Source organism: Pan paniscus, chromosome 6, assembly GCF_029289425.2.
Source record: "Pan paniscus chromosome 6, NHGRI_mPanPan1-v2.0_pri, whole genome shotgun sequence".
Classification (NCBI taxonomy): domain Eukaryota; kingdom Metazoa; phylum Chordata; class Mammalia; order Primates; family Hominidae; genus Pan; species Pan paniscus.
Genome location: NC_073255.2, coordinates 82,151,412 through 82,174,337, shown reverse-complemented (window position 1 = coordinate 82,174,337; position 22,926 = coordinate 82,151,412). Strand labels below are relative to the sequence as shown.

Genomic DNA, 22,926 nt, shown 5'->3' with positions numbered 1-22,926 from the left:
ATAATTCCTATCATTGTGGATGAAAATCTTGACTTTTCCTTCCCACGACTGGCAAGTAACTGAATGAATAGTAAATTACTTCTTTCATGAAAAAGAAAATTAACACTAGTGTACTTTCTTCAGCCACTAAAATTCTGCAGAAACACAGATATAATAAAAAAATCATCAGGCCAGGCACAGTGACTCACACCTGTAGTCCCAACACTTTGGGAGGCTGAGGCGGGTGGGTCGCCTGAGGTCAGAAGTTTGAGACCAGCCTGACCAACTTGGTAAAACCCCGTCTCTACAAAAAATACAAAAACTAGCAGGGCATGGTGGCGCATGCCTGTAATCCCAGCTGCTCGGGAGGCTGAGGCAGAAGAATCACTTGAATCTGGGAGGCGGAGGTTGCACTGAGTAAAGATCGCGCCATTGCACTCCAGCCGGGGCAAGAAGAGTGAAACTTTGTCTCAGAAAAAAAAAGGAAGGAAACTCAATCGTCAATATTTAGTCCCCAACAAGACTGACCCAGCAAATAAAACCCAGCAGATTAAATGTCATTCAAGTACTTAGGCATAGTGCAAGCCACCACAGTGTGTCTGAACATCGTGGAGGCAGGGGTCACTATTCTTGTACTGATGAAGACGACTGAGTATGGGATGCGGGGTCAATGGAGAGTGCCAGGACTGCAGCTCAGAGCCAGACTTTTCATCAAGGACTTACAGCCACACTTGTCACCTCTAGCTAGAAAAACATTTTAGTAGAAATGTCATTTTATTGTTTTAATTCCAGAAATGACTACAGTGGCAAATATAACTTACTTTTTTATTGTTGTTGTTGTTGTTGAGGCAGAGTCTCACTCTGTCACCCAGGCTGGAGTGCTGTGGTGTGATCTCAGCTCACTGCAGCCTCTGCCTCCCAGGTTCAAGTGATTCTCCTGTTTCAGCCTCCCAAATAGCTGGGTTTCCAGGTACCTGCCACCACGCCCAGCTAATTCTTTGTATTTTTAACAGATATGGGGTTTCACCATGTTTGCCAGGCTGGTCTCAAACTCCTGACCTCAGGTGATCTGCCTGCCTCAGCCTCCCAAATTGCTGGGATTACAGATGTGAGCCACCACGTCCCGCCTAGAATTTACTTTTTAACAACAAACTTGATTTTATTACTCCCACGAAGGATCCTTTCAAGTCATGGAATTCCAAACCAGGTAGGGCTTCGGAAGGGAATCCTGTCTGGCAAGCCTTCTATATACAGGAAATTGGAGTTTGATTCAAACACAGGATATGGTACTTTTACTGCCTCGGCGAGTCCAACAGCTTGAGCTGAAAGTGCAAGAGAACATAATTTGTAGAAGATAAAATTTGACACAGACATTCTTTTATTTGTATCTGCATTCTCAAGTACATTATGGACAAGTTCCCTACAATCAAGCAATATCCACTTCATATTGAAGGCATTTTACTTAGGATATTGGGCAAATCTGAAGAATAAGCCTAAAAAATAAGTACTTTTAGGAGGAACATTTTAACACTTTCAATCAAAAGGAGAGTTATGTTATTAGTCAAAATGACCTCTGTGCTCTAAGCAGAAATGACCGAAATCCACTCCATACAGCAGTGGCCCCTGGCAGCCTTTGCATTCTCATCAAGAGGCAGGGTAGCTGTTCAAAGACAGGTGGTGTCTATGATGCAACTAAGCAGCACTCAGTAAGTTCCAGTCATCAGACACAGAGTAGTCAGGATTCCTGATAAGGGACAGGAAACATCAGCACCAGGTATTGAGATAATAAACAGGAATGCCCCAGGAATGCTGCGAGCACTCCCCATTCATTACTTCCTTCTCCATGACAGATACACCCAATCAACTCAAACACACTTTCTTGCTGAGCCTGCTCAGAATCGTTCAAGACAGCACTCCAGGAAACCTCTGTCAACAAATCTAAGTATTTGCCACACGTGTTAGCCAGATTTGAAGTACAGACAGCGGAATGACACTTATCCCAACGGCTCCCTTCCTCTCCCATCCTGACACATGAGAAAGCTGAAACCAAGAGAAATGAAGTTGCCTGCTTAGTTTCAATAGCAAGTGTAGTAGTAGAAATAAACCAAAGCCCGGTTTCTGGGACCTTCCTTTTTTAGGTCCTGAACTTCTATAATTCATTCAGACACAACCCTTCATTGACATGTTATTAAATTAAAGACATACTGCAGGGGAAGGACGATGAGTCCCTTCATGTTCATATGAAAGAGCAAGACTATCTCCAAAAAATAAAAAATACCAAAATGTTTCAATTAAAAAAAAAAAGCTTGATGGTCTTTGGCAGTGTTTAAATAGAAAAGAAGAGTATCACTTTCAAATAAGCTGACACTTTCTGAACATATAATAACCAGGGTCACAGAATCAGAGGCCAGTGAGAAGATTAAAAAGTACCCCTGTGAGCCCCAGTGATACATACACCACCAGGAAGATTTCCTGTTCCTGTCCCTCCAACGAATCCACAGCAACATAATGTCGGCAAGTGACACGATCTGCCTCTCCTACCTCCAGGCAGCCACGGGGAAAGTGGACAGCAAAGGGACCATTCCCTGTGTCACTGATAAGTGAGGCTCAATGGGAAACATGAAGCATGAGGGGCACCCAAAGGTAGGTGACAAGTTCAGTGTCTCCCCTTTGTCTTCCTGCTTCATGTATTGTCTGCATCTTCTGCTCTTTTCATGATAAGGAAGGAAGCAGCAATAGCAATAGCATGTCTAAATGTGGGACTACCCATCGGGTATCATGGAACTTAGTATAGAAGTTTATACGACCCTGGGAGCTTTCAGACCTGGTCTCCTAACACGTACATCTAAGTTTTCTAAGGTTCTTGACCAGGCAGTAAGACTGTGAGCCCCCAGGAGTTTACATAGGTTTTCTAGGGTCTTCACACAGCTAACCACAGTCGTGGCAACTCCTTCATTTCCTTTTTAAACAAGTGTTTTCCCAATTGTTCCCTTAAAATTGGGCAGTTTAAGTTGGGCACGGTGGCTCACGCCTGTAATCTCAGCACTTTGGGAGGCGGAGGTGGGCAGATTACTTGAGGTCATGAGTTTGAGACCAGACTGGCCAACATGGTAAAACCCCGTCTCTACTAAAAAATACAAAAATTAGCTGGGCGTGATGGTGGATGCCTGCAATCCCAGCTGCTCGGGAGGCTGAGGCATGAGAATCCCTTGAACCCAGAAGGCAGATGTTGCAGTGAGCCAAGATTGTGCCACTGTACTCTAGCCTGGGCGACAGAACAAGACTCCATCTGAAAAAAAAAAAAAAAATTGGGCAGTTTAGAGACTCTGATATAGGAAGTGAGTGTGCACAATGATTAGTGGCAATAAGCTAATAAGCATCATTAACTAGGCTATGGTGGTTTTTTAAAATTGTGATTGGCTGGGCGAGGTGGCTCATGCCTGTAATCTTAGCACTTTGGGAGGCCAAGGCGGGCAGGTCACCTGAGGTCGGGAGTTTAAGAACAGCCTGACCAACATGGAGAAAGCCCGTCTCTAGTAAAAATACAAAATTAGTCAGGTGTGGTGGCACATGCCTGTAATTCCAGCTACTCGGAAGGCTGAGGCAGGAGAATCCTTTGAACCCAGGAGGTGGAGATTGCAGTGAGCCAAGATTGCACCATTTCACCCCAGCCAGGGCAACAAGAGTGAAACTCCATCTTTAAAGAAAAAAAAAATTGATACCCAGCAGATGGTGAGGCATCCACAATGTGACCAGGTGCCAAGGATATCCCTAAGGGTGGAACTACAGTGAAGTCTCCTGAATTTCCTACCTTGAGCCCCTTCCCTGGCCCACCCCCTACCCATATAACCACATACTCACTCTTCTTTCCTAAACACAAATTGAGGGACACTCAAAGCAAAAGCAAGCACTGTACTCACTTCTTAACCGACCCATCCCCTCCTCCATCCCCAACACATAGGAAGAACTTATGTTAGCCTTGAAAATAAGAAACACTTACCATCCCACAGTTATTTTTCCAGGCTGCCTTTTTTAACCACTCACTTGGTAGAAACTGTTATTCTCCAGGCCAGCAGCTATTTGTAAAACTGGTCTGCCTCCCTATTTTCACACCAAAGACACTAATCATTTAGTAGAAAGGGGAGTATTCTAAATCAGACAATTAGCAAATCACCTAGAATTTCCAACCCCTCCACAGAGACACACAAGCAAGAGAATTAACCCAATTTGTTGTCTATAATAAACAGGATGTGCTACCCACCACTGAGCCCCAGAGCTTGTTACTAGATGACTAATCCCTAACAGTAATGGCTACAATGGCCCAGTTCCCTATTTTATTGCTGTGTGCAGAAATTTGAAAGGCACTCCTCTCCCACACTCATCTTCCCTTATATACTTTTGCACATCAATCCATTAAGAATCTGAAGTGTAATTTATCTTATTCACTATTATCCTGTTAAGTTGCTCTATAGCTGCCATGGGAGTAATTGCAGTGATCAGTGATTCAGACTTCTTGAGCAAAGGGCCTTAAGTAGGTTTCACTATTAAAATTTCCAAAGGTTTTATTATTGAAATAAACCTGAGAGAGAGCAGTATGCCTCCATGGGGCAGTCATACTAATGATTCTTGAGTTACGAAAAGATGTCAGACTCATCATCAATGTTGTGCTTGTGAGTACGAGTAACTGGGAATTTATCAACCAATAAAACTAACTGGGATTCTAAGAATGAAGAATAATAATCTCATTTTAAGTAGCATATGCAGTGCTGTGCAACCCTTTAAAAAGCTGACTTTGGCTGGGCGCGGTGACTCACACCTATAATCCCAATAGTTTGGGAGACCGAGGCAGGTGGATCACCTGAGGTCAGGAGATCGAGACTATCCTGGCCAACACGGTGAAACCCTGTCTCTACTAAAAATACAAAAAATTAGCCGGGTGTGATGGCACATGACTGTAATCCCAGCTACTCAGGAGGCCGAGGCAGGAGAATCACTTGAACCCAGGAGGCAGAGGTTGCGGTGAGCCGAGATCACGCCACTGCACTCCAGCCTGGGCAGCAAGAGCCAAACTTTCTCTCAAAAAAAAAATAAAAATAAAAAAGCTGCCTTTGACCGGGCACAGTGGCTCAGGCCTGTAATCCCCAGCATTTTGGGAGGCCAAGGAGGGTGGCTCACCTGAGGTCAGAAGTTCGAGACCATCCTGACCAACATGGCGAAACCTTATCTCTACTAAAAATACAAAAATTAGCCGGGCATGCTGGTGCATGCCTGTAATCCCAGCTACTCAGGAGGCTGAGGTGGAAGAATTGCTTGAACCCAGGAAGCAGAGGTTGCAGTGAGCCGAGATCGTGCCACTGCACTCCAGCATGGGCAACAGAGCAAGACTCCGTCTCAAAAAAAAAAAAAGCTGCCTTTGCTTACTGAAGTATTGCTTGTAAGAGCAAATACTGGAAACAACTGAAGTGCACATGTATAAGGAACTGATTCAATAAAGTAGGAGGCAGCCATTCACACAATGCAATACTATGCAGCTCTGATTTAAGAATGAGAAAGCTTTCTCTGTACCAACAAGGAAAGATCCCCAAGACATACTGTTAAGGGCAAAACAGTACAGAACAGGTTATATGAGCTACCTTTTGTGTAAAAGAGTATGAGGAGGTAAGAACTTACGTTCATATTTGCTTTTATTTACATCAACACTGGACGGATATACAAGGAACTATTAAGAGTGACATATGATAAGGTGGAGAAGTTCTACACGGTGCACCAGACAGGGCTGGAAATATTAAACATCTCAACATATGCCTTTCAAAATAACTTCATATTTTTAATTTACCTTTACTACCTATTTGTTTGGGTCAGGGCTCCATTTCCTCCACTTTGGGACCAGGTAATCAGGCTTCAGACTACCTACCTCTGCCTGTCAGAAGTCACTAACCTCATGAAAGGAATAATTTAGGTTAAAGGAGGAGCAAAGCTATTACTCAACTGTTTCCTTAGAACAGGAAAAACTGGGCCGGACATGGTGGTTCACACCTGTAATCCCAGAACTTTGGGAGGCCGAGGCAGGCAGATCATGAGGTCAGGAGATCGAGACCAGCCTGGGCAACATAATGAAACCCTGTCTGTACTAGAAATACAAAATTAGGGCCAGGCATGGTGGCTAATGCCTGTAATCCCAGCACTTTGGGAGACTGAGGGGGAGGGATGATGAGGTCAGAAGATCGAGACCATCCTAGCTAACATGTTGAAACTCTGTCTCTATTAAAAATACAAAAAAATTAGCCAGACATGGTGACAGGGACCTGTAGTCCCAGCTACTCAGGAGGCTGAGGCAGGAGAATGGCGTGAACCCAGGAGGCGGAGCTTACAGTGAGCCAAGGTAGTGCCACTGCACTCCAGCCTGGGTGACAGAGCGAGACTCCGTCTCAAAAAAAAAAAAAAGAAAGAAATACAAAATTAGACAGGCATGGTGTCACGGGCCTGTAATCCCAGCTACCCAGTAGGCTGAGGCAGAAGAATGGCTGAAATCCAGGTGGCAGAGGTTGCAGAGAGTTGAGATCGTGCCACTGCACTTCAGCCTGGGCAACAGAGCGAGACTCCGTCTCAAAAAAAAAAAAACAAAAAAATAAAAAACAAAGAAAAACTGATAAAACATGTGGGCCCCTAAAATTTGAACATTTAAATGCAAGACTGGGTTAAAATATCTTTAAAACATATAAAAAAATACACAAACAGCAGAGGTGTGAGAATATGCTAAAAAATTATAAGGGGAGTGAAAGAGCAAGATAGTGGTCCTCCTTCCCTGCTCTCTTTATAGTTTGATTTCATCCTTGGCTTTTCATAATGGAAAGAGGGTAGATATGCATCGAGGTCTAGGATTACAACTATAGGTGTTTATTTGTTTCTTTGTTGAGATAGAGTCTCACTCTGTCACCCAGGCTGGAATGCAGTGGTGCAGTCTCGGCTCACTGCAACCCCCGCCTCCCGGGCTTAAGCGATTCTCCTGCCACAGCCTCCCCAGTATTACAGGCACCCGCCACCATGCCTAGCTAATTTTTGTATTTTTTGTAGAGACAGGTTTCACCATGTTGGCCAGGCTAGTCTCCCCTAACCTCAAGTGATCTGCCTGCCTCGGCCTCCCAAAGCACTGGGATTACAAGCATGAGCCACTGTGCCTGGCCTGGATTGCAACTATTTTAAGACCACATTCAGCACAAGTGCTTTTTTTTTTTTTTTTTTTTTTTTTTAATTTTTGAGACGGAGTCCCACTCTGTCATGTAGGCTGAGTGCAATGGCATGATCTCGGCTCAATGCAACCTCCACCTCCCGGTTCAAGCGATTCTCCTGCCTCAGCCTCCCAAGTAGTTGGAACTACAGGACCCGCCACAACTCCTGGCTAATTTTTTGTATTTTTAGTAGAGATGGGGTTTCACCATGTTGGCCAGGCTGGTCTCCAACTCCTGACCTCAGGTGATCCGCCCACCTCAGCCTCCCAAAGTGCTGGGGTGGCATGAGCCACCGCACCTGGCCACAAGTGCTATTTTATTAAATACTTCTGTGGTCCCCCTTCCCCAGACAAAAAGAACAAAGGAAAAAAGAAAGGGGAAGCCATTATTCAGGGCTGGTAAAGGGTTTATCTAGCTTTGTGGTGTAAAAGAACCTGTAATACTTAATAAATTTAATAATACTTAATATTTAATAAATTTAATAAATGTATTAATATTTAACAATATTTAATGGATTCAATAAATTTATTAATATTTAGCAATATTTAATAAAATCAATCCACTGTCTAGCCCTTACGTCAAAACACCAAGGACAACTAGGCCCTCCTACCTCCTCGTAGCTTCAACTAGATAAATGCAAACATGTTGGCTCACGCCTGTAATCCCAGCACTTTTTCTTTTTTTTTTTTTTTGAGTTGGAGTCTCACTCTGTCACCCAGGCTGGAGTGCAGTGGTGTAATCCCAGTTCACTGCAACCTCCGCCTCCAGGTTCAAGCAATTCTCCTGCCTCAATCTCCTGAGTAGCTGGAACTGCAGACACATGCCGACACGCCTGGCTAATTTTTTGTATTTTTAGTAGAGACAGGGTTTCACCATGTTGCCCAGGCTGGTGTCGAACTCTGAACTCAAGTGATCCACCTGCCTTGGCCTCCCAAAGTGGTGGGATTATAGGCATGAGCCACAGTATTTGGCAATCCCAGCCCTTTGGAAAGCCAAGGTAAGAAGATCACTTGAGTCCAGGAGTTCGAGACCAGCCTGGACAACATGGGGGAGACACTGTCTCTACAAAAAATAAAAATAAAAAATTAGCTGGGCTTGGTGGCATATACTTGTGATCCCACACTTACTTGGGAGGCTGAGGTGGGAGGATCACTTGAGCCTAGAGGGTTGAGGCTGCAGTGAGCTACAATTGGGCCACTCGACTCCAGCCCAGAAAACAGGATGAGACCTTGTCTCTTAAAAAGATAGGCCAGGCATGGTGGCTCACGCCTGTAATCCCAGCACTTTGGGAGGCCGAGGCGGGCGGATCACGACCATCCTGGCTAACACAGTGAAACCCCATCTCTACTAAAAATACAAAAAATTAGCCAGGTGTGGTGGCGGGCATCTGTAGTCCCAGCTACTCGGGAGGCTGAGGCAGGAGAATAGCATGAACCTGGGAGGTGGAGCTTGCGGTGAGCTGAGATCGCAACACTGCACTCCAGTCTGGGTGACAGAGCAAGACTCCATCTCAAAAAAAATAAATAAATAAAATAAAATAAAAAGATAAATGCAAATCTGAATCACCTACAGAGTTAAAAGGCCACAAATGTTCCAATGTTAGCTGGGAGTCTAGGAGGGAAGAAGCCTCCACGTCTGCCCCAGTCAACCCAACTAAGAGAAAGAGGTTGGCAGCCAGAGGAACAGGTAAGGCAAGCCTTCATTTGAGACCATCAGCTTCTGCAGAAAAAACATTCCATGGTCATGGGATGACCTGACTGACTGATGCAAACTGTCCATACAGCTAGTTTATCTTTGCCTCCTCTCTAGAGCCAAAATGTATTAGAAATGAATGCCATATGAGACCTATCCCTGCCCTCCTCACCATACACGCTTTTTAGGAGAGCCCACACTAGCTGATGACTCTGGAATTCTGGTTACCATGATTCTGGATATGATGCCGCTCAGCTCTGTCTTTCCAACTACCTTTTAGACATCTCTACCTGGATGTCCTGAGCATCGTGTGTCCAAAGGTGAATTCCTTCTCTCTGGCAACGTGTGTTCTCTGTATCTCCACTTTCCCTGTCTCAATAAATGGCACTGCCAGGCACCAAAGATACCTGAACCAGAAACCTGAAGGGCATCCTACAGTCCTCCTTCTGCCCTACTACTATTTCTATTCACCGTGTCAACAATAAGCTGTCCTGATATTTTATCTCCTAAATATCTCTCAAAACCTCACTTCCCTTTCATATTCACTGGCACTCCCTATTCAGCATCTCATCACTCATTCAACAGTATTTAATGAGTATAAAGCATTTATTCTGTTTTTAAACAGAATAAAAACAGTGTGATCTTTGTTTTCTGGTGGCTCAACAATTACTTATTTTTTTCTTTCTTTCTTTCCTTTTTTTTTTTTTCCTGAGATGGAGTGTTGCTCTGTTGCCCAGGCTGGAGTACAGTGGCGTCATCTCAGCTCACTGCAACTTCCGCCTCCCAGGTTCATGCCATTCTCCTGCCTCAGCCTCCCAAGTAGCTGGGATTACAGCTACGCACCACCACACCTGGTTAATTTTTGTATTTTTAGTAAAGACGGGATTTCACCATGGTGGCCAGGCTGGTCTCAAATTGCTGACCTCGTGATCCACCCACCTCACCCTCCCAAAGTGTTAGGATTACAGGCGTGAGCCATGTCTCTTATCATTCATTCCCTAAACCATACCTCCTCAAAATTTAAATTAGATCATTTAATTCAGGGGTCAGTACACTTTTTCTATACAAACCAGATAGTAAATATTTTAGGCTTCTGGGCCATATGTGCTCTGTTGAAACTACTCAAGTCTGCTCTTGTAACATTAAAAACAGCCATGGACAATATGTACATCCACGGGTGATACTGTGTTCCAATGTGGTTTAGTCATAAAAATAGGCACCAGGCCAGATTTGACCCATGGGCCGCAGTTTGCCAACACCTGATTTAATCACAATGCTTCTTACTCCATTGGAATTAATCCAGAATCCTTTCCATGGCCTAGAAGGTGCTCCATCCTCATCTGAGTATTACTTGCTCCTCCAGGCTCCACTATGCTCCAGCCACCCTGACCATCTTTATGGTGCTTAAACACCGTGCCAAGTCCGTTCACATCTCAGGTCTCTGCACTTGATGTCCTACCCATCACAAACCACTCTTGCCCAGATCTTCTTTGAGCTGCCTCACCTCAAATGTCACCTCCTCAGAGAGGTCTTCACTGCCCACCCCAATAGGTCAGTACCCATCCCAATGCTCAAACATTCTAACTCCCATAGCTCTATTTATTTTCATCAAATTACTTACCACCATCTGAAAAAATATAATTTGTGGCATGTATATAGTCTGCTTCCCCACCAGCATACCACCACTAGAACAGAAGCTCCCCGAGAACACAGACTGTCTTACTCATTCTCCCCTAAGTTCCCAGCACCTAGATCTGTGCCTGGCACTTAGCAGGGGCTCAAAAAATATCTGTTATCTAAACTGTTATTGCCTCTAGTCTCACTCCCTCCAACTCACTGGTATCCTCACTACCACTAGTGATCTTTCAAAAATACAAATGGGGCCAAATACGGTGGCTCACGCCTGTAATCACAGCACCTTGGGAGACTGAAGTGAGAGGATCACGTGAACCCAGGAGGCTGCAGTGAGCCATGATCACACCACTGCACCCCAGCCTGGGATAGAGGGAGACCCTGTCTCAAAAAAAAAAAAAATTGTACTGTGTGGTGGTGCACACCTATAGACCCTACTACTTGAGTGGCTGAGGCAAGAGGATCACTGAGCCCAGAAGTCTGAGGTTACAATGAGCTATGATCGCACCACTGCATTCAAGCCTGGGCAACAGAACAAGACTCTGTCTCAAAAACTAGAAAAAGTGGGCTAGTAACAGTGACTCATGCCTGTAATCCCAACACTCTGGGAGGCCGAGGTGGATGGATCACCTGACATCAGGAGTTCAAGACCAGCCTGGCCAGCATGGTGAATCCTCATCTCTACCAAAAATACAAAAATTAGCTAGGTGTGGTGGCGCATGCCTGTAATCCCAGATACTCAGGAGGCTGAGACAGGAGAATCACTTGAACTCGGGAGGCAGAGTTTACAGTAAGCTGAGATCCTGTCACTGCACTCCAGCCTGGGAGCCTGGGTGACACAGCGAGACTCCATCTCAAAAGAAAAAATAAAATACAAATGAATCATTGAATCATGTCACTCTCCTGCTTAAAGTATTTCCATGACTCCCCACTGGCTTTAAGATACAAATGCAAATTATGTGGCAAGATCACTACAGTTCTTATCGCACCTTCCCACACTCTCCCAGTAGTAGACTGTGAGCTCTAAGTGGCAAGGACCAACTCCTATTTATCTTTTTATCTCAAGTGGTCAGCACAGTACCAGGAACACTGTTGGTGTTCCATAAATGGAGAATGAAATCAATCAACATTAGTACAACAACTAGCACAATGCACAAATCTAATGCAGTAACTCAGTAAGTACCCAATTTAAAAGCAATGAAGCAAGATTTTGCACAACTCTTTCCTTTCTTTTTTTCCCCCCACCGAGGCACAGTCTTGCTCTGTTGCCCAGGCTGGAGTACAGTGGCATGATCTCCACTCACTGAAACCTCCACCTCCTGGATTCAAGCAATTCTCCTGCCTCAGCCTCCCGAGCAGCTGGGATTATAGGCAAGCACCACCACATCTGGCTAATTTTTGCATTTTTAGTACAGATGGGGTTTCACCATGCTGGCAAGGCTGGTCTCGAACTCCCGACCTCGTGATCCACCTGCCTCAGCCTCCCAAAGTGCTGGGATTACAGGTGTGAGCCACCACACCCGGCCTCTTTCTTTTCTTTGGAAGTTACTTGGGTGGGGGCTATGTTTATAACTCTGAATCTGACTTTGGATTTTGTCACCAAGATTTTACCTGGCAGGCAGTCACTCACTACTTTCCATAAGAATGGAGGGGCCGGGCACAGTGGCTCACACCTGTAATCCCAGCACTTGGGGAGGCCCAGGCGGGTGGATCACGAGGTCAGGAGATCGAGACCATCCTGGCTAACACAGTGAAACATCGTGAAACATCGTCTCTACTAAAAATATAAAAAATTAGCTGGGCGTGGTGGCGGACGCCTGTAGTCCCAGCTACTGTGGAGGCTGAGCCAGGAGAATGGCGTGAACCCGGGAGGCAGAGGTTGCAGTGAGCCGAGATCGCGCCATGCACTCCAGCCTGGGTGACAGAACGAGACTCTGTCTCAAAAAAAAAAAAAAAAAAGAATGGAGGGAGGAGGCAGGGAGAGAAGTCATGCAAATCTATCATGCTGTTTCACACTGATCGACTTGTAAAAGGGTTAGGAAAGGAGACCTAACATGCAGCCTAAAATGCAACTTAGGGATTCTCCACAGATTCCAAGTGTCTACATTCTCTTTGTCATCTATTAGCAAAGAGAACACAATGCTGGCTGTTTCGCTGTATAAAATAATCTAAGAGATTCAGGAAATTTCTTCAGAATGGTCTCACCAATAGAATGGGAATTGCTACTTTTGGAAGAATTTCCATTAGCCCTTTGAAATCCTTCAACATTCATTAAGGCCAAAGAGTTCTCACCTAATTTAATCTGATGGGTATGTGAACAGAGTCTTTCTAGGGAATACAGACTCCCAAATTGTTCAGCTGGGAAGTAAGGAGGGAAGTTATTACTCAAAATCAAAGGGAAATGAAAAGAGGCCAACCTAGAATGTCATTATTCTTTCTTGGGTTGGGGAAATGGGTTCCAGAGTCACTCTGTGACCTTTATTACATGACCTTCTTATTAGCATCTAAAAGCTACCAGTGTTGAATGCAGCCAGCCAGGTTCTCTTCTAATGTAATAAAATCTGCTTCCGCAAAGCTTATGTGGAGCCATCTCCAGACTCCAGAAATAATAGGCTATAAATTACTGGATCTCCCGTTTGATATAATGAAGTATAAGCACAGTCCTGAATGACCCCTCTACATACTACTCTGAGTGGCTTGAAGTGAATTTGACACAAGAACTAGAGTGAGCACAAAGCAGAGCTAGATCCAGGATTAATGCACTTGAACCCACTCCTCACTACTCAACTATAAGCCCAGTTCCAGAACCCAAGAAGTGGGTGGGAAACAAGGCTCCTGGCTTTTTCCCTAGTGTCTACATCTCTTTCACATTTCTTATCTCCTTGCAAAGAAACTAAACAGGTTCAACTAGAATAATTAAATGATTAAACCCTATACAGAGAATCTCCAGAGATTCACAAAACTTCACTCAAGATTGTTACACAGACAACCCTGACGATGACTTGATGCACCAGTGATCTACAATATTTGGGATCATTCCAAATTCCCATCAAGGATCCACCTGTATCAACATGGGAGCCAAGGACCAACCATTCAAATGGGCCCTGCTGCCAAACCTTTTTTATAATGCCATCTCTTCATATTGTTCCATTTAACAAAACTGCTGCCCATCATCTATCCTTAAGTCCCTTTGCCAATCAATGGTACAGAGCCAGAGTATGCTCCTCCCTAGCAGGAAATCAACAGGATGACCTGCTAAACAGCATTCAGAAAATGCTGAGACCCATGAATTACAATAGGAAAGAAAAGACAGAGAATTAGTCAGCCAGGTACATGCTGTGCCAAAAAAATGCACTACAACCCCCACCCAATTCTGCCTAATCCTAGCTGGGATGATAGCAACCTGATGGACAGGCCTATAAGATCTCAAACTAAAACAGGAACTTCTGAACTGGGTTCTTTAGAACCCAGGAAGCAGCAGTAAATCATTAAAGAACAGATAAGATCTTGATGAGGTGAGGGAGGGTTTCAGATAAATGGAATGCTGGTAGAACACAGGGCCCAAAGGAGCAAAAGTTAACTAAGCCCAGGTAGAACCTTGTTTACTGAAGTATTAGGCAACTAATACTCTACAAGGTAACTTGTTTATTAGAGTATTAGAATAGGGGCAACTATTCTAACTGGAGAAATTGGCTCCAGTGAGGGTGGGTTGGCAATCCAAGGTACGACATGCATAGGGCTGGCAAAATTCAGGGTGACTGGAGCAAAAGCTTCAGAACTAGAAAGACCGCATCTGGGGTAGAGCACAAAACTCTCAGGAGATGAGTCTTTGTAAGAGTGAGGCAGAACTACTTGGCACTTTTAGGAGATCTGCTGATGCCCAGCAAGAGCATACTGGCTGTAAGAAGGGATGCAGGCGAGGAGGTTCACAAAAGATTCAGTCCAAGAGCCCAAACTGTGTTCTCTACTAAAAGGAATCAAGGCCCCCTAGAGAAATGGCTGACTCCACGCATAGTGCAGTATACAGATCCTGGAACATCTTTTTTGTCAGAAAGCAAGGAAGCCATCAAAGTCCAACAGGATCATATCAAGAAGACATGAGAGTCAACTTGAAGGGATAATTATTAACCTAGATGAGACAATGTAAGCAGTAAGCATCCAAAAAATTAATAAATAATGACTGCAATGGCCTGAAATACATCAAATGCAAACAATAATCTATGAGTTCATGACGATATTTAGAAAAAAAAACTATTGGTCACTAAAGTGTATAAGTTACTAGGTCACTGACTCATTATTTTGAAAAGTGACTTAAAATGGGAGGTGGGGTGGAGAATTAGGTATTTATCCAGTTTTTCCTGTACAAACATAAATGTTTAGGGAGACTGAAACAGATGAAACAAGTCTGGCAAAATGGAGACAACTGCTTAATCTGGGGGTTGGGTACATGGAGGTTCATTTATTTCTTTTGGGTATATTCGAACCCCCTCCAAAAAAAGCACAAGACAGAATGTGAGCTAAGCAGCTTAGGGTTTAGGCAAGGTTTCTGCCTACAAGAGACACTAAGATATGAGGGGTAGTTTTAGCCCTGATGGGCTGAGCCAACTGGAGGTATATAGGGAGGTACTAAATTGCAGTGGTATCATGTTGCCCAGCAGTTCATCTAGAATTCTACATCCTAGGTCTGCTTGGTAGCAGGTTTCCTAGGTGGTGGATCTGAGGCGATCTATCTATAGAACTTCCTGTGCAGTCATAATTGGCTCGGAAACTACAAAAGGGCTTGCTCTTGAAAATGGAGCCTGTCTTTGTCCATTTCATGCTACTATAAAAGAATGCCACACACTGCATAACTTGGAAGGGAGGGGAGAGGAGGGGAGGGGAAAGGAGGGGAGAGGAGGGGAGGGGAAGGGAGGGGAGGGAAGGTGAGGGGAGGGAAGGGAGGAGGTAAAGGGAGGGAGGGAGGGGAAGGGAGGGAGGGAGGGAGGAAGGGAGGGAGGGAAAGGGGAGGGAAAAAGGAAAAGGGAAGGGGATGGGAAGGGGAAGAGAAAAAAAAGGGAGGGGCAAAAGGAAGGGGAAGGGAAGGAGAACAGGAATGGAAGGGAAAAAAGGGAAGAGAAGGGAAGGGGAAAGGAAGGGAAGGGGAAGAAAAAGGGAAGGGAAAGGGAAGGGAAGGGAAGAGGAAGGGAAGGGGAAGAGAAGGGGAAGGGAAGAAAAGGGGAAAAGGAAGGGGAAGGGGAAGGGCAGGGAAGGGGAAGGGGAAGGGCAGGAAAGGGGAAGGGGAAGAGAAGGGGAAGGGAAGAAAAGGGGAAAGGAAAGGGAAGGGAAGGGGAATGGAAGAGAAAAAATATATTTCTTACAGTTCTGGAGGCTAGGAAGTCCAAGTTTGAGGGGCCTGCATCTGGTGAGGGTCTTTTTGCTGCATCTTCCCATGGCAGAAGGCAGAAGGACAAGAGAGTGCGAGAAAGCAAGAGGGCAAGAGGGGCTGAACCCTCTTTTACAATAAGCCCACTCTTGTGTTACTAATCTATTACCACAATAACAACTTTAATTCATTCATGAGGGCTGTCTTATTAGGCCCCACATCTCAACTGTTGCATTGAGGATTGAGTTTCCAGCACATAAACTTTGGGGGACACATTTAAACCATAGCAGAGCCTTTATGTAAATTCAACCAAGAGGAGATTGGAAAATCAAAGACATGAGAAAGACAGCAAGGGTGAGCAGAGAAGTATGTGCAGGTTAAGGGAAAAAGTCACAATGAATCCTCTAGTGCAGACTACTTTATCAAAAGCACCTAAAAAAGATCTCATTAACTCCCCGAACTCACCTCCACCCACATCTAAAAAGCCACACACAGCACCACCAAAGGCAGCACAATGAGAACTGCATTCTCCTCAACAGATGAGCTGTGAGTATCCAGACAGACACCCGACCTCAACAGCTCCAGAACAGCCCCAAGACAGCTCCTCCCTAACCACCACTCAAGTAACCAGCTGAAAAAGTATTCAGAAAACCTGCATCCTGACACATCACTACCAAACAACTTAAACAGCAAAGAACAACCCATTTAAACAGCAATGCCAGCTGCCAGGAAAAGTAGGGAAAATAAGTAGAGGAAAAGCAGACTCCTTGAGGTCCGCCAAGACCCAGTCTCTCAGCATCAGCATTTTCCAATGTAGAATCCATACACCCCTGGGGCCTGCGGAGCTCCACGAGGGATGTTGTCCTCAAACATAAATGAGCAGGCAAGCTGGCCAGAAAACCACTCAGGGTATTACTCTTTAAAATGTCTTTATAGACTCAAACAGGAATGAGACTATAGGATATGTGTATTCCCAACAGATTCTGAGAATGATGTCACTATCCCTTTCAAGATGTGTTTAACACTTTGCGGTCACTTATAGTCCTGCCACTGAGTGCCAGTGCTTTCTAATTTGAACTCATTCCAGCTCACGCTGACCCTAGCTCCCTGGAACTGGTTACCATTAGCCAAGACTATCATCCATCCTTCCAAAGAGTCCTAAAAACAGCTCTTCACCTACTCATCCAAGACAAGTGAAAATGTGTGCCAAAGAAATGGGGAAAAAAGATTCAGAGAGAGAATACAATTAACATACTACCAAGAGAGCAAAAAGTGAAGGGAGAGGAAAAACTAGGAAAATCATGTGTGGGCTCACACCTATTTCCAAAGCTGGGCTAATATCCTTTTGCTTGTGTCTAAATGAGGCACCAACTTTAAACTGCTACTAGAAAAAAAAAAAAAAGAGAGAAAGAAAGAGAGAAAGAAAGAAGCAGGCCTAGGCCAGGCCCAATGGCTCATGCCTGTAATCCCAGCACTTCGGGAGGCCGAGGCGGGTGGATCACCCAAGGTCAGGAGTTGGAGACCAGCCTGGCCAACATGGTGAAACAACATCTCTACTAAAAATTTTTTAAAAATAGCCAGACATGGTGGTGCATGCCTGTAATCTCAGCTACTTGGGAAGCTGAGGTAGAATTGCTTGAACCCGGTAGGCGGAGGTTACAGTGAGCCGAGGTAGTGCCACTGCACTCCAGCCTGGGCAACAAGAGTGAAACTTCATTTCAAAAAAAAAAAAGTAGGCCCAAATCTTAAAGTAAAACTTATTGTCTAACAAGAGTTGGTGAGAATTCCATTCCCTGGTTATTTACCCCATAGGCTGAAGAGCTGCCTCTGCCTCTAAGGATCAGGGCACTCTGTGTTTGATGGCAGAACCTATGTTCGAATGCAGCACAATCCCTGACAAGTGAGAAGAACATCAGGGTGAGTTATCCTGACCTTAAGGTTGCTTCTCTAGCTCTTTCATTTAAAAAAATATATAAGAACCAAGAAGGAGATCCCCTCTTGCCACCTCAGTTCTTTGAACTCAGCTACTCAAGGTCCATTTTGTCAAGATCAAGGGCTCCCATGAGTGACTGTGAGGCAGATATGATCACTCAGAGGGCAAAAGGTAACCTTATAAAACCTGAAGACGTGAAAGGAGAACGTAGCTGCTGCTCAGAAACTCCACTAGCCCATCTTGAAAAGAAATCATCTACAAACAGTAATTCCCAGTTTCCAATTCTAGGCCTTATAGTTTTGTTGAGTCCCTAAACTTTTGTTTTTTTGTTTTTTTGTTTTGTTTTGTTTGTTTTTGGAGACAGAGTCTTGCTCTATCCCCCAGGCTAGAGTGTAGTGATGCAATCTCGGCTCACTGCAACCTCCACCTCCTGGGTTCAAGCGATTCTCATGCCTCAGCCTCCCAAGTAGTTGGGATTACAGGTACACATCACCACACTCAGATGATTTTTGCATTTTTAGTAGAGATGGGGTTTCTACATGTTGGCCAGACTGGTCTTGAACTCCTGACCTCAGGTGATCCACCTGACTCAGCCTCCCAAAGGGATTACAGGCATGAGCCACCACATCTGGCCTTCTGCTCTTTCTTATTTTGCCCACCTAATGTAAGAAAACTAAGCTAAAATAAATTTTGTAACCAAACCAAAAGGAAGCTCTCTAGGAGGTATGGCTACTATACTCAGAGACCTGAACTATCCTTGACCTAAAAATGGCTATCTGGAAGTCAGCATCCTCAGAGTACATTTCAGATGCAAACTAGAACACATCAGTGTAAACTAAGAAAGTCCAGAGCCTTTGCTTGAGTAAACCTAGATGCAGCAAACCCATGGGCTTCATGCATGATTGGTATTGTAAGACAAGCCACAGGGAGAATTAAATATGACACCTTCGGCTGGGCGCAGTGGCTCATGCCTGTAATCCCACCACTGTGGGAGGCCAAGGCGGGCAGATCACCTTAGGTCAGGAGTTCGAGACCAGCACGGCCAACATGGTGAAACCCTGTCTCTACTAGAAATGCAAAAATTAGCCTGGCGTGGTGGTGGGCGCCTATGATCCCAGCTACTTGGGAGGCTGAGGCAGGAGAATCATTGAAGTTCAAGTGAATCAGGAGAATCACTTGAACTCAGGAGGCAGAGGTTCCAGTGAATCAAGATCACACTACTGCACTCCAGCCTGGGTGACAACAAAACTCCGTCTCAAAAAAAATATATATGTGTGTGTGTGTGTGTGTGTGTGTATATATGTGTGCATATATATGTGTGTGTATATACATATATATACACATGCACACATATACACACACATATATATATACACACACATATATATACACACACATATATATATATATATATATAACACCTTCTTGACCTATGATCAAAGTTCCTTCTAAACTCAATTTGGGGCACCATATATCACAAACCAGATGGCAAGAAATTAGATAAATTTTAGTTGTTTTCATGCCATCCCAATCACATCTTGATCAGATCACAAACATGTTTCAGCAAATGCTGGAGGAGTTTTTCTCTCTTTAGGAGTCCTCTCTCACTTTACCCTGCTTAATAAAAGACCTCACACACTTACAAACAGGATAGAGACAGGCCAGCTTCAGGACACGCTGCATGGGGAGAACTGACTGTCCCAAAAAGAGAGGGCTCTACACCCCTCTGAACTCCACAATAGACCGGCTACACACAAATGCCTGAAGTAAGGCAGTCCCCTCAGGAAAATGAACAGTTGGCAAGATCAAGACTTCTGGCCCAAAGGGCCTGCAGCTGGTCTGACCATTCATCAAAAAATCTGAATTTAAATGGAGATATATTGGACTGTCACATGCAATAAAAGAACTGAAGCAGCAAATGGTCTTGATTTGGGTTTCTTTCCACCCTACACGGCTCCAGCAAACAGAGGAGTGAGTGTGCCTGCGGTGCTCCTGACACATCTAGGGTAGTTCCTATTCACAGTGGTCAACCTTTGGGATTTTCCACACATCGCAGGGTCATTGTCAATGCCCCTGGGTAAAGTGTAGTAGCCTCAACCTCCTGGGCTCAGGCAATCCTCCTACCTCAGCCTCCTAAGTAGCTGAGACTACAGGTACATGCCACCATACCTGGCTAATTGCTAAATTTTTTTGCAGAGATGGGGTCTCACTCTGTTGCCCAGGCTGGTCTCAAACTCCTGGCCTGAAGCCATCTTCCTGCCTCAGCCTCTCAAAGTGCTGGAATTCTAGGCATGAGCCATTGTGACCGGTCAAGTTTAGCCGATTCTTTTACCATGCTCAATTTCCAAAAAACACAGGAGGGCAGAGGTGGGGCCTCTCATGCAGATCCTCCTTCTCAGGCGTCATCTCCTAGTGACATCCTCCTTCTCAGGTGTCATGAATCTTAGTAACATTATGGTGGCATCGCTAATGATAAACAATTTTCACCACCTGATCTATTTTATTACATCACTTGGAAACATAATGACTTAAAGAGTGGGAAAGATTATTTAGTTTATGGATCACTGGCTGATTTACAGTCAGATATAAGGAGAGATAAAATATCACAAAAAATGCTGATGAGAAGAAACTTAACATTTTGACTTTGTTCAATACATTAAGTTCTTAGAGACGTAAAATAGGATAAGTAGTTCAAAAACTAAGTACACAAATTCTGCAAATAACATACAATTAGTGACCTAAGTTTGTAGTTGCCAACTGAGTAGCACCTAGAAGCTGGTCTCTGAAGACTCAGTAAGTGCCATGCACCCCGCTTCAAATCCATAGGGAGGGCAGGACTCCTAACCCAGGAGACTTGGCTTCTGTGCACTAAAACTCAAAGGGTCTGTTTCAGGAGAAGATGAGGGCCCCAGGGTCATGGGAACATGGATCCCCACTGCAGCCTTCCTTGCTCAGGACAGCTTGCGGCCCTTCCAGATGTGGTGCCTGCAGTCCCTCCTGCGTCCTTAAGTGTCACAATGCATGCTACATGGCCAAAAGCCACAGACATTTCTGCCAGCTTAGAGAACAGTTTATTGCCATGGATTCACTCTGTGAGTATTTGTTGAGCACCTGCTTGAGAAGTAAACAGGACAGGCATGATCTGCGCTGTCAGCGCTACTGTACTGCAGTGGGAGGAAAAAGTCAGCCAGCAGCGCTTTGTGAAAAATGAAAGGAGGATGAGTCAGTGAGCCTCACAGCTGAGGTGAGACGGTGCTCAGTGAAGACCTCTCCAACATGGTGACATTTAAACTGTGACACAAATAGAAATGAGAGGCACAGAAAGCCCTCAAGTAAGAGCATTCCACAAACACTAGGCCTCAGCCCGACAGTGCCAGGAGGCTGTGACCTGAGAGGAAGAAAGGCACACAAATGACCATGGTGGCTGGCACAGAGCAAGTGATCCACAGAGGGGATGCAGGAAAGCAGAGAAATGGCAGGAAGCAGCTCCCCCACGCCCCTGCAGAACCCATCAGGGGCTGTGAGGTTTACTCCAAGTATAGTGAAAACCACTACAGATGACAGTCCAGAGAATGACAGGCTCCACCTCCTACTTTCAATGAACTGACCTGGCTGCACTGTGGCATGACTCCCACTGAGCGCTGGAGGGCAGTGAAGGAGGATGGGGTAGGATCTGAGCTTTCTGTTCAGGGCGGAGTCAGGAGGCCTTGCTAGGCTGGATGTGGGAAGGCAGGAAATCACACCTCAGCGTAACTCCTGGGCATCTGGCTTGGGCAGCTGGTAGACCCTGAGAGGAGCTCCTGAAAAGGGGAATGGAGACTCTACCTGGGACACATGAGGTCTGAGGAGGAATCAAACAGGTAGGCAAATACAAAGGTCTAGTACGAGGGGCATCTTCAGGGCCAGAAATGAGAGTCTCAATGACACAGACAATATAATATTTTTAAGAAGTGGGCAGGGTGGGATTGTCTGTAAAGAAGACACAGTAAGAAAAAAGAAAGAGGGCTCAGGGTGAAGCTGCTGGCTGGCACTCCCCAGTGTAGAGAGGATAAGGGCAGGGGCCTCAAGAGACTGAAAATGAGACAGGGAGGAGCCAAGCAAGAACCCACAAGGTTTGAAAATTTCCATAAAAATAGTTTTTAAAAGAGTATTGGGGAGCAGGTGACAACAACCTAGAATTCTGCTGAGAAGCAGAATAAAAGTGGGGCAGACAGTGACTTTGGGAGGCAAAAGATGTTGTAGGAAATATCAAAACTAAGTATTTGAGGTGTTGATGAAGTGTCTAAGGAGCAAGACAGAAAAGAGAGCTTCGCTGAGGCTTCATCTTCAAATGCAGTGGTGGCTGCTGTCAAAGCTCTCTCTGTTACCGCAGAGCGGCACCCAGGCACAAGTACAGCCCAATAAAAAGGATTCCCAACAGTCTCACTCTTCGTGCATAAAACCCTTGACTGTACAGAAAAATGTACTCAGTAAAAAGCATATGGGTTTCCATTACCTGACTCTCTCTCCTGTTACGACTAAAACTTTAATAATGAGTGCACATTAAAAACAGTAAGACGGCCGGGCATGGCAGCTCACGACTATAATCCCAGCACTTCAGTGAGTCGAGGCAGGTGGATCACCTGAGATCAGGAGTTCGAGACTAGCCTGACCAACGTGGTGAAACCCCATCTCTACTAAAAATACAAAAATTAGGTAGGCCTGGTGGCAGCTGCCTGTAATCCCAGCTACTTGGGAGGCTGAGCCAGGGAGAATTGCTCGAACCCGTGAGAAAGAGGTTGCAGTGAGCTGAGATGATGCCAGTGCACTCCAGTGTGGGTGACAGAGCAAGACTCCATCTCAAAAAAACAAACAAACAAAAAAACAGCAGGTGCCATTTGCTATGGGGAGACTAGGGATATGATCTTGCTGCAATCCTTCCATTTTAGTAAATCTAAATAGTGTGATTCCATTCTGTTTTGTCCCCACTCCACTCCAGAGCCAAAACTAGTAAGAAAATCAATTCTATTTCTATTTCTTTCAAAACACATCTAACAATAAGAGATGATATGCACAGCTCCATATTATAAAAGAAAAACTTATGTCCTGGGTATCATAGA

The 22,926-nt window shown here is 44.9% G+C and overlaps 1 long non-coding RNA gene across 1 annotated transcript in view; it reads right to left on the bottom strand.

The window, feature by feature from the left end:
- The window catches only part of LOC134730680 (uncharacterized), a 36,153-nt gene that overhangs the window by 7,593 nt on the left and 5,634 nt on the right, over positions 1-22,926 (bottom strand). The window contains exons 3-4 of the long non-coding RNA XR_010112595.1: positions 3,980-4,080; positions 801-3,268 (exon numbers count right to left, since the gene is read on the bottom strand). This is a non-coding gene — a long non-coding RNA (uncharacterized LOC134730680). The remainder of the gene's footprint in view (positions 1-800; positions 3,269-3,979; positions 4,081-22,926) is intronic.